Here is a 12,268-nt window from a genome sequence, read left to right on the forward strand (position 1 = left end):
CGTCTAACCCACTTATACTTCCTTCGATGCAACATACATAAATCTGCTCCATGTGCCCCAATTGTGGTCACTCAGCAAAAAACGTGAAGTGCATTGAACATGCATATTCTGCATCTGTGTATAGAAGGCGATGAAAATTATGCGGGAGAGAAGTGTGTTTCTTTTCTTGCAATTCTATTATGAGTCCCGTTTCATAACTTTAGACAACTGAAGGTCCAGGTGTAGGGAACAGCTTTCTCTGCTTGAGGGCCTCCTTCCTTTTTGGGCAACCTCCCAAGGGCCATATACCACTGGTGGGAGGAGCCAGAAGCAAAAATGGGTGGAGCAATGAATTGAGATTTTACTTTTGTACATATGGTAGGCTAGCTTCCAGACACACCCCACCCACTACCTAGGGAAGAAAGCATCACTATTGGAAATCTTAGGCCTTGAATCTCATGATAACTGATTCCTGCATTGCAAGATGGCCCTTGTGGCCCCTTCCAGCCCTCTGATTGGTCCTTTTCCCGTAAATTTGGAGGGTGGAATACAAGTTGAGGATGTACTCTTTTCCTTACTGGAAAGAGACAGTGTAATAATAATAATAATAATAATAATAATAATAATAATAATAAATAATTTTATTACTTATATCCCACCCATCTGGCTAGGTTTCCCCAGCCATTCTAGGCAGCTTCCAGTACATATAAAAACATAATAAAATGTCAAACATGAAAACTTCCCGATCCAGTGCTTTCCCATGGCTGCCAGAATCCCTGCAAGCTGCTACATTTGAGGCCCTACTGTGGTAGTTTCCAGGTTCTGTCTTCAATATGCCTCATCTCATAATTTAACGGAAGTAGAAGTGCACAGTTCCAGGGAGGACCACACATAATGAATAAATGAAACCAATGGACCTATAAGTCTCAATGATTTGGAATGAGAGCAAATTAAAATCGGGTTTCATATGTATTCAGGGTATCCCAAGGCCACATCCACACGAGACATTTGAAGCACTGTTATACCTTCAGCACTTCAGTAGTCATGGCTTTCCCCCGCAAAGGATCCTGGGAAGTGAAGTTTGTTATAAGTGTTGATAATTGTTGGAAGCCCCCTGTTCTCCTCAAATAATAATTCCATTTCACAGAGTTCTATGGGAAGAGGGATTGATTGTTAAAACATTTGTAGCTCTGTGAGGGGAATAGTGCTCCCCTAACAATTCTCAGCACCCTCAAAAGGTTCCCAGGATTCCTTGGGGAAAGCTACGGCAGTTAAAGTGGCATAAAAGTGCTTTAAATGAATAGTGTGGATGTGGCCTAAAACTCTCACATGAGGAATCAGCGAGGATGGATATGCTAAGCATGCCTGACACAAACACCAGTTGCCATTCCCAACATCCTCCATGATTTGGAGGAATAACATCTCCAGTGCAAAAGCCTTTTCTGCTCACATAGACTCTCCACTCACTCTCTTAGAGACCTGATTTCAGGGTTCTAAAACACATAGGCATCCTACATGGGTAGAGCAAGCTCCTCACTTCCAAAGTCAGCCCGCTATAACTCATGGAAGTCAACAAGGAAGATGATGGGGGCACAGCAAACACTTGCTTCTCTCTTTTTTTATATAAATTTTTATTATTTTTCCTTAAACACTTTTTCAAACAATACATTGATCAACATATAAACTTTTTTTGCTCCGTCTAGCTTACGACTTCCCTCCTTCCCTTCAACCAGTATCCCATATCAGATCCAATCTCGCATTATAACTCTTTACAATATCTCTACATTGTAGGATTTACTTCAATCCTGCTAGTGTCTTCCAATTTTTATAGTTATCATTTAAATGTACAATAAATTTACTCCGGTCTCTCTGGAATTTCTGATCGTCCTGGTCTCGGATCCTGCAAGTCAGTTTGGCCAACTCAGCAAAATCCATCATCTTCACCTGCCACTCCACAATGGTAGGAATTTCTTGAAATTTCCATTTTTGGGCCAACAAAGTCCTTGCTGCAGCTGTGGTGTACATGAATAGTCTTTGATCTACCTTCATAATCTCATTTCCCATCAAGCCAAGTAAAAATGCTTCCTGCTTTCTGGGAAAAGTATATCTAAACATCTTCTTTAGTTCATTGTAGATCGATTCCCAAAATATTTTTACTTTGTCACAAGTCCACCACATGTGGTAAAAATCTCCATCTACATCCTTACATTTCCAACATGTTTTGTCCTGCAAACACTCGTTTCTTTAAACGCCATGAAAGAATAGGGCTGAATAGGGCCTAGATGTGCTCCAAATGAACGAGTTTTAATCGGACCCCTTCCATATTGCACATGTGTGGGAGGAGGCAAGAATGTGTCCATTGCTACTTGGAACAGAGGTAAATATCTCCATTGCACCACCCTTCATTGCAATGTTGCATTTATGGAAACAGGATCCTTTTCATACTTCACACACACACACATAAGACTGAGCCTACGGTTTGAAGACTTTTGCCAATTTTCTTTGGGCGTGCTGCATTTTCGAGCTTCCTATGAGTAATGGTGGAATTGCTTCAACCACACATCCTAAATAAAGGCTTGCGAAAAAGCCCAGTTGAGCTATTCTCAGTTCTTCCACCCTCCCTCGCCTTGCAGGGCAGGAGGATAACGTTCCGCTCAGAGCAAAGCATGGCGCAAGACGTTTGCTGCAAAGCAACCATGCAACAATGATCTGTCAAGGCTGCTGTGCATTTCAACATGCCCCTTGTTCTGCTGCCTTGCTTCACTCCTTGTTTGGAAATACTGTGGATTTAAGGGGGGGACGGATGCAAAGACCACAGAAGAAGAGCATTCTGGACAATGCTGCATTTGCAATCTCTGGAGAGACTCGGCATGCCTGGCTTATGGCAGGTGGGAGGTAGCAGAGCCCAAGAGAATATGCAATATTTGTGCCAATATTTAATTTGTTCCCTCCCCCGTCCATTAAAGGCTCAGAACCTTTTAGCAATTTGCAATCAAGGCACAGACCAAATCTACTTTTTTTTTCCTCCTGTGAGAGCTTCAATGTGCAAGTGAAGCTCTGCACCAGACTTGTAAATAGCCACTCACCATGTTACCTATGGTGAGTAAATAATTCCTGTAAGTGACCAAGCAGAGGAACTTTTTCAGAGACAGACAGAACCAGTTCTCTTTTTTGCTCGATGCCATCCATGTGATACAAACACGAGCATCAGAATGTTACATGCAGGCATTCGCAAAACAGTAATTTTTGTGGACATGTTGCAAGACTGTGTTAAACATATACGTCAGGAATGAAAAGAACCACTTGCTTAGGCAGAGAAGTGGCTCGGCTATGAATCAAGAAGCCCCAGTTTGAATCTTGCATGTGACAAGAACTCATTGAGCAAAACACTCCTTAATATTCCATGTGCAACATGGAATTCATATAGAATTGTTGTTCTTGTTAGGGATTACAGCAAGGTAATGCATTCAGTGTTTCCTTTGAACGATCAACGGTATTATACAAATAATGAGTACCTTTATTACCCATTATATGTATGAAAAACAGTTCGCATTGCTTTTATATGTTTTTATCTGAGAGTTCTTTAGCTAAGGAATGGCCCTAAGTGAGAAATCCTTATGAAGGTTGGTCACTGAGACTCAGAACATGGAGGGAACTGCAAAAAGGCCATTCCCAGTTAATTCTAGAGACTGCACAAGGAAGGAAGAGGACTTGTCAAAAGTATGAAGGGCCATACCTATTTAGGCACCTTCCATTGTGCTTCAAATGTACAAGGAAGATAGCGCAGCTGTTAAAAATCTGCTAGAACACACTTCCAGTGCCCATCGCTATCAGGAGAAGGGCTGCCAAACCATGTTCTGAACCCATATCCCGGCAGTCTTCAAGGGAAGCTCCTAAGAGATTGCAATGTGGTAGTCAAGTCTCAAGACTCAGGAATTTGAAAGCACTGGTGATTATTGGTGGGTGGGGTTGCCAACTGTAGAAATCAAAAGTCCTAATCCCTGGGTGAGCTCAAAGGGCAGAGTTATTTGGTCAGAGGGTGGAGTCCAAAGCGGCTTGAGGAGAACAGCCAAGGAGAGAAATCCAGAAATTTTTTTAATAGGTTGGAGGCAGAGTCCTGTAAATGTTTAGCGGATCTGAGGGAAGGGCCCCAAGCAAAAGGTAATCGTGTTCATCTAAAAACGGCTGAGGAGGGATGGAAAGAAATGCAGCCTTGCCAATTGCCGTTGTGGAGAACGGTCCAGCTTTTATTTTCCAGGTTGTCTGGCAACCCACTTGCTAGATCTGGTGGAACTCTGCTTTCTTATCCGATGGAGCTCTGTAGAAGGTGCTCCAAGGAATCCCACCAATGCAGCCTTCAGTTCACTCACAAGTGCGGCTCGCAGCTCAAAATGCTTTTTGACTGTATTGCAAAACTCCAGGCCAAATCCTTTACAGCCCACCTTGTAAAAACGGTTACTATTGTTTACTCTCCTCCAACCTCCCCCCCTCCCCAGTTTCAAATCCTGGTTTCATGAGAATCATTTTATTAGGCACACACTATACTTAACTTGCATTGTGCTTGTCAAAGCTTGTTGGAAGCCAAGCACGTTTGATATCCTAGGTGATTTACGCTTCTGCTGCCTTATCTTTCCTTTTCTCTTGCCTGCTGACAATAGCAAATCATCATCAGCAGCAGCAGCCTAGCAGTTTGAAACCATGCCAGTGCAAGTAGATAAATAGGTACCACTGCAGAGGGGAGTAAACGGCATTTCCGTGCTCTCTGGCACTCGTCACGGTCCTCCGTGCACCAGGAGCATTTCAGTCCTGCTGGCTACATGACCTGGAAAACTGTCTGTGGACAAACGCCAGCTCCCTCAGCTTGAAAGCAAGATGAGTGCCGCAACCCCTTGGTCGCCTTTGACTGGACTTAACCATCCAGGGATCCTTTACCTTTACCTTTCAATAATAATAATAATAATAATAATAATAATAATAATATAATGCCATAGTGCTGTTGACCACCTGGGACATTTCCACAAAAACAAAAATACTTTCCAGAGTTTAGTTCAGAGATTGCCAACGGTTTGAGCTCTCAAAACATAGTTTTCTTATTTGACACATGGAAAACGACTTCACATAGCAGCTCTACAAAGGCATTTATGGATAATCTTGTATGCTGAGGAAGGCGGCTGAAGTAGCCATTTTGGGATTGCAGTCGTGATAACAAGCAGATGGGTGATTGTTTTCATTTCATGTTAAAGTCGGTATTTATAGGAGTGAAGACGAGAAGTGATGCATTTTGTTAATGGGTGAGAAAGGGATAACCTCCCACATAGTGTTAAAATAGGCAGAAAAAGATGTGATGGTTTGTCCAAACGAGGCTTTTTTTTTCTTTTTGGCTATCCTCAGTTTTCTGTCAAATTATTTTGACGTGTCATGCTAAGGTTCTTACCTTTCTGATTTCATTTTGCATAATTTCAGAGGGATTGTTTTAGGCATATTTTTCAATTTTTTTGCTAGCTCCCTCCAGTGCTATTTTTCTAGAAAAAGAGGTGCCAGAACTGAGTTCCAGTGTGTTCTGGCTGGGGGAAAAAACTCTGGCTCTCTGGAAGTTACTGGTAGAAAGTCAGGGTATAAATGTCTTTTAAAAATGGAACAATTCCTCTCTTAGATGGTTCATTTGGTGCCATTTCGTTTAAGTAATTTTAGCGAGACTTCTTTTACCAGCTGCTCCCAAGGGAAGGACTAGGTTTGCACCCACTTCATACACTTAGAGCACATTTAAAGCATTTGGCTTCCCCCCAAAGAATCATGGGACCTGTGATTTACTCCTCAAAGAGGATGGGCCTTACTTCAGTGGTAGTGCATCTGTTTTGCATACAAAAGGTCTCAGATTCAGTCTCCAGATATGTTTGGGTGAGACTTCTGACTGCAACACGAGAGCTGCTGCCAATCATTGCGAACAATATTGGGCTGGGTGGACCAATGTTCTGACTCAGTGTGAGGCAGCTTCCTTTGTTCATAGGGAAAGGGCTGTAGATCACTGGTACAGCATCTGCTCTGTATGCAAAAGGTCCAGGGATCAATCCCCAGCATCTCTAAGTATGGATGAGACAGACCCCGGTTGAAACCCTGGGGAGCCTTTGCCTGTCTTATAGATGATGCCAAACTAGATGGACCAATGGTCTGACTCCAGATAAGGAGCTTCTTGTTTTCCTGTGTACAATTCCCAGCACCCTTTACAAACTACTAGGATTCCTTGGGAGGAGCCATGTGCTTTAAAAGTGTGGTGTGGATATGACCTAACTGAGTTAAATCTACATGAGGGTAAATCTTGGTTGAACATTGGGGTGAGGGACCTCTTGACTGTAGGAGTAGTTTGACAGTAGAGCCAATTATCTAGAAGAGTGGTAGTTTCTCCCTCATTGGGGGTCTTCAAGCAAAAGATGGAGAGTGATCAGTTGGGGGTGCCTTTGCTCTGGTTTTCCTTCATTGGCTGGAGGTTGGAGTAGATGGTCAACAACACCCCCTCCTATGATTATTCGTCTTCCCTTTGGGCATGTGAAGAGCTGAACATTCTCTCTCATCTCCCAACAATCTATTCACTTGGGGCCGGAAGAAGAATTTGCTACATTCTATGATTACAGCAACCAGCTCCACCCGCTCCTTTTGCTCCTCTGACGGACAGATGTCATCACTGTGAAGACACTTCTGCATTTTGTCTGCATCCTGCAGATTTTTAGAGGGACATTATGTACTGAAGATTTGCAAAATGTTCTCCTGTCTGCCCAAATCTGTCCTTCCCCCATTTCTCAAGCTGGGAGTTACTCCATCGCATTGTGTTGCTTGAGGCAATTCTGAATGCACAGAGGAGCAGCATTGGTTCAAGGATCACCGGGGTGAACAGTGATGAGTGGACGACTTGTTCATGGCAACATGGGAAGCTCCCCAGAGTTTCAGACAGGGAAGATTCCCTGCCCTACTTGAAAACACTGCATACTGAACCTGGAAACTTCTACATGGAAGCTTTATCGCTGAGCTATTCCTCTTTGACCCATATTTCTGCCTTTCTGTTGATATCCTACTCAATCCTGCAGGCTCTGGGTGCTCAAAACATGTTTATTAAATCTAACAAGGTAGCATTTAGCACACCTACACATGTCGCCAAACTTAATCTTGGTCATCAAATGCTATTCAAAGAGAAAACTTGCTTTTCTGATGTCATAACTTAAGGCTGCAATCCAATGCACATTATCTTGCAGGAGCACCAACTCTAGAGGGGGAAGATGTTGTCAACCCCTTCAATATTCCTTAGCAGGGGGCCCAGCTCCCTCCCTCCCCCCCCAATACTGAGGGGGTGGAAGAGGCTGAACCACCAAACTGAGCACAGTGCAGCATCAAAGCCAAGCTTCTCCTGAGTGCTAGAGAGGAGGAGCCACAGCTGTTGAAGCTGTACGACACTGGGCAAGACATTCTCCTGATGACGCTCCTCCTCCTGATGATGCACACACAATGCATGCTGTGTGCATAACATCATGCATGTGACATGCCTCTGGGCCTCCCCAATCTTAGGTCCAATGTGACGCCTCTGTTTTGTTGGGAGAAAGGCCCATTGAACACAACGGAACTAACTTCTGAGTAAACATGCCTAGGATTGCCCGGTAAGCCTGCAAGTACATGGGTGCTTTGCTTTGTGATGCTGGCTTTGGAACTTAAACCAGTTCACCCACATAAAAACCCACCTTCTTCTTCTTCTTTGGCGATCACTAGTAACCGAGTAAGATTGTCTTCCATAAACACAGTTTTAACAATGAGTCCGTAAGTGACTCTGGAGGCCAATTCTGGATCCACACGTCCTCCCACAGTGGGGACATTGGTTTCCGGGCGGGAGTTGATTATGGTATGGATTTGCCAAGCATGCCTTCCTCTTAGCATGTTTCTCCCTTGTGTCCTGAATTTGAGTGTCTTCAAAGCCCATGACATCTTTGGTAAAGGCTGTTCTCCAACTGGAGCGCTCGCAGGCCAGTGTTTCCCAGTTGTCAGTGTTTATACTACATTTTTTTTTTTAGATTTGCCTTGAGACAGTCTTTAAACCTCTTTTGTTGACCACCAGCATTACGCTTTCCATTTTTAAGTTCAGAATAGAGTAGTTGCTTTGGAAGACGATCATCAAGCATCCACACAACATGTCCAGTCCAACGAAGTTGATGTTGAAGAATCATTGCTTCAACACTGGTGATCTTTGCTTCTGCCAGTACACTGATATTAGTTCGCCTGTCTTCCCAAGTGATGTATAAAATTTTTCAGAGACACCTTTGATGGAATTTGCTTAGTAATGTCCCATTTGGCCCACTGAAGGTGTTTTGCCCAGTTCTCCACCCCACCTCTCCCACCCTCCCGAAATGTGGAGTTGGCACTTCCTTTGAGTGAACCTGCAGTAGGAATCAGGCTGCCCAAGAGCATGGAAACTCGCACAAGCCCAGCCATCTCCAAGGGCACAGCTTGGAACAATTTCCCACTTAAGCTTTGAAAGCTCCATTATCTATTTCACAGCCGAGAGCATGTAGAAACATTGCTACAAATTGACCTTTTCCTCTCTCTCCTGTCTTCTTTCTCTTTCTCTTTACTTCCACCTAGCATTTTCTCTTTCCTCTTAATCTCCTAATCCTTAGCAGTAAGTAAGTATGACAGGAAGATGAACTGGAAAATTAAGGATTATTAGAGCTATTCTGTGCCAAAAGGATCACGTCACAAATGCGATTTTAGCCTGCCCAGTTTGGGAAATAATTAAGGGATCATCCTGCTCATTTGGCCCGAGGATGAGATTATGAATGGCCATTGCAGTTGCTTAAACCCTAGCCTGGTAAATTTTGCTGCCGAAAGACTGTGTGTTTCGGGTTGGCATGAACAAGGCTGGATTTTTTATTGTGCCTAATATGCCATCAGGACCCCTGTTGAGCTGAGATTACCTGCGCAGACTCTTATATAGAGATCCAATTCTTATACAGAGAGCCTGTTCAGATCCATCATTCAAAACTTTTGTATCCTGCTCTTCAGCCAGAAAAACTCCTAGGGAGATTTAAAAACCAGCCATCAATCAATTCTATCTTCTCATTCTATACCTAGATTTTGGGGAATTGTCTGTATGTCTGCCTCTTCTCTATGCACAATTCTGTGATTCTTAGATTTGGATACCTCTTAAGAGATCATCACAACATTTGGCATGCTGGTTCCTGAGATCTGTTAGGATATCTGTTGCAGCTCAAGAAGCAGGTTTTGGCCTGTGTTAGGAAACAATTGGGTGCCATTTTGAATCAAGATGACCGACTGAAGCAGCCACAGCAGACACCAAGCAGTAGGTGAAGCCAGAACCAATGATAGACCAAGCCAGATAGAATTAGTCCCCCCTCCTCTAATAATAATAATAATAATAATAATAATAATAATAATAATAATATATTATTTATACTCTGCCCATCTGGCTGGGTTTCCCCAGCCACTCTGGGCAGCTTCCAGCAAAATATTAAAATACAATAATTCATCAAATATCAAAAGCTTCCCTAAACAGGGCTGCCTTCAGATGTCTTCTAAAAGTCAAATAGTTGTTTATTTCCTTGACATCTGATGGGAGGCCGTTCCACAAAGCAGATGTCACTACCAAGAGGGCCCTCTGCCTGGTTCCCTGTAAATTTACTTCTCACAGTGAGGGAAGTGCCAGAAGGCGCTCGGCGCTGGATCTCAGTGTCCGGGTAGAATGATGGGGGTGGAGACACTCCTTCAGGGATACTGGGCTGAGGCTGTTTAGGGCTTTTGGAGTACTGCAACACTGAGACTAAGGAAGAGGAAACTAACCCTAAACCTAGACTAGCTGTAGACAGACAAGGGCAGTGGTGATGGTGGGGCTGGCTGTGGGCAGACTGAGGTAGCTAGGGCACTCCAATGGACCAGCCTCCACTTGTGTTATTCAACAACATATATTCAAGCAACATATGGAAGTCACCACTTTAGCTTTCCCTGTTATGCACTGCAATGAACTCAAAGGGGTCATTCCACTTCCTACCACCTGATTTTATTATTTTCTTTTCCACTTGACACCCAACATTCCATAGCTACTGAGCATGCTCAATCCTTCCTGGGTTATTTTTATTCTGTGTGGGGTGGGGTGGGGGGTTGGCAAAGCTCCAAGCTATTTATTTCTGTGTACCTCCAAGTATTTTGAGATCTTCCTCAAATTTCTTTGCGACCCTATTTTGTCTCCATTGCTGTTGGCACTGTACACCTGAGTTTGCTATTAGAAAACATACATACATACATACCCTACACAGTGCAGTACCTAGCATGCTGCACTAGGCTACAAACTGTCCATTGTCTTCCTGCTGACACTCCCATGACATTCTCTTCCTCTGACAAAGCTGTTCATCACTGATGGCATCTGAGTTCCTCCCTAGGGCATGAACAATACCAGTGATGGACATGGGACTGTTGATGCCATCCACATTGCATGTCCAAATGTTCTGGGAATTGGAGTTTCAAAAGCAAAGTGGGTGACTTTGATGCCAACGAAGGAGGGAAAGCCACCAAACCCATCTGTAGTGAATTAATTCACCCAGCCTGGGTGCAGCAAGGAAGTATTCATAAATCAAACCAACCATGATGTGAAGACTGGATGATTCAAACACAGCTCCTTTTTTTCTCACACTAAGAAGTGTACACGCTGGAAGCAAAGCATGAGGTAGATTTGTAACCTCCTTGAAAAACTGTAAGCTGGGTTGTTCCATCTCATGGACACAGCTGACTTGCCCACTGCTCTGGTAACCTCCAGGCTGGACTGTTGTGATGTACTCTACATGGGGCTACCCTTGAAGACAATTTGGAAACTTCAACTGGTCCAGAATATAGTGACCAGATGAATGTCTGAAGTGTCATTTAGAACTTGCATGAAGCAGCTGTTCTGGCAGGCAGATTGTTTGTGGAATCAATTCAAGGTGCTCACATTTGTGTTCAAAGCCCTAAGCAACTTTGTTCCAAGGTATCTGAAAGACTGTCTCCATCCCTGCTGATCTTATCAGGTGTTAAGCTATGTAAAGGTGGCTGCCTTGGTTTTCTGCCACCTTCCAAAGTATGAGGAATGGCGGCCTGGAAGAAAGCTTTCTCCATGGTAGCCTTTGAAACTCTCTCCCTGCAGATGTGTGTCTAACATGTTCATAGTACAACTTTCACTATATGCTGAAGACACACCTCTTTAACTTGTCATTTGACAGTTCAGGTATATTGATTTGTGGCATCCATTTCTCATGTCAAATTTTTACTGTTCGGATCCATTTTCAATCCCTTTACTTGTTTTATCATTGCAATGGCTTTAAATGTTTTTACAATTGTCTATTGTAATGTTGTAATCTACCCTGGAAATATATATAGTGAAGGGCAGGTAAGAAATCACACGCACACAAACACAAAAAATATGTAAGTTCCTAACGGGAGGGTTAATTCACACAAATACTCTTGTTCCTTTTTTATGTGGAGAGAGGTTGGTATCAACTGATTCACTATGCTGACCCGGTTATTTGATTGCTTTAAAGGCTATGTTTCTCAAGTGTGTGTGTGTAAGTTTTTTGGCAAAAGAAGATATAATTGCTAAACAGACTGAGATCCTGAACTTGTTAGATCTTGCTCCCAAATGCAATCAGCATTGAGATTTCAGCTTTATTTTTCAGCAGAGGAAGCTGAGTATCAGTGGGGCTTCTGATTCAAATTACTCCCCAACCATTATCAAACAAAGCATATACATAGTCTTGCAGAAGGGAAACTACTGGTGGACTGGAGCAATGATAGATGAAATAATTGTCCTTTGTTCTTCTAAATAATCAGAGGTTCCATTAGAGCACATTGTAATTATATTCATATTCATATACATTTGTGATTGGAATGCGCCTGGTATTTAATTGATAATGTGTTGCCACCTTTGTGCTTTTCCATAATTTTTTTACCCCTTATGTCAATTGCCAACTTGTTGTTTTAATTATATAAAATTACATTGTAAAACTGTTGCCCTTGTCTTATTTTGTTTTAAGTCTCCAAATCAGAATTCACCACCTTCTCAGTCAACTGACTTTGCTCATCATATGGAGAATGCAATGACTTTGATGAAATCACATGCCCAGTGCTAAAATCACCACATGACATGTGCGCCACATCAAAAAGCTGGGGACGGTATCTGGGTCAAGACTGTGACAGCACTCATCTATTCCTTGTGAAATCCCCATAACATATGGAAAAGGTTAGCTGTGGGGGGAGATAAGAGTACGAG

The 12,268-nt window shown here is 43.0% G+C and overlaps 1 long non-coding RNA gene across 1 annotated transcript in view; it reads left to right on the plus strand.

Annotated features, from left to right (window-relative positions):
• The window catches only part of LOC310746269, a 467,056-nt gene that overhangs the window by 183,760 nt on the left and 271,028 nt on the right, over positions 1-12,268 (plus strand). The gene's annotated exons all lie outside the window — the stretch shown is intronic.

Source organism: Podarcis filfolensis, assembly GCF_964270895.1.
Source record: "Podarcis filfolensis genome assembly, chromosome: 12".
NCBI lineage: Eukaryota > Metazoa > Chordata > Lepidosauria > Squamata > Lacertidae > Podarcis > Podarcis filfolensis.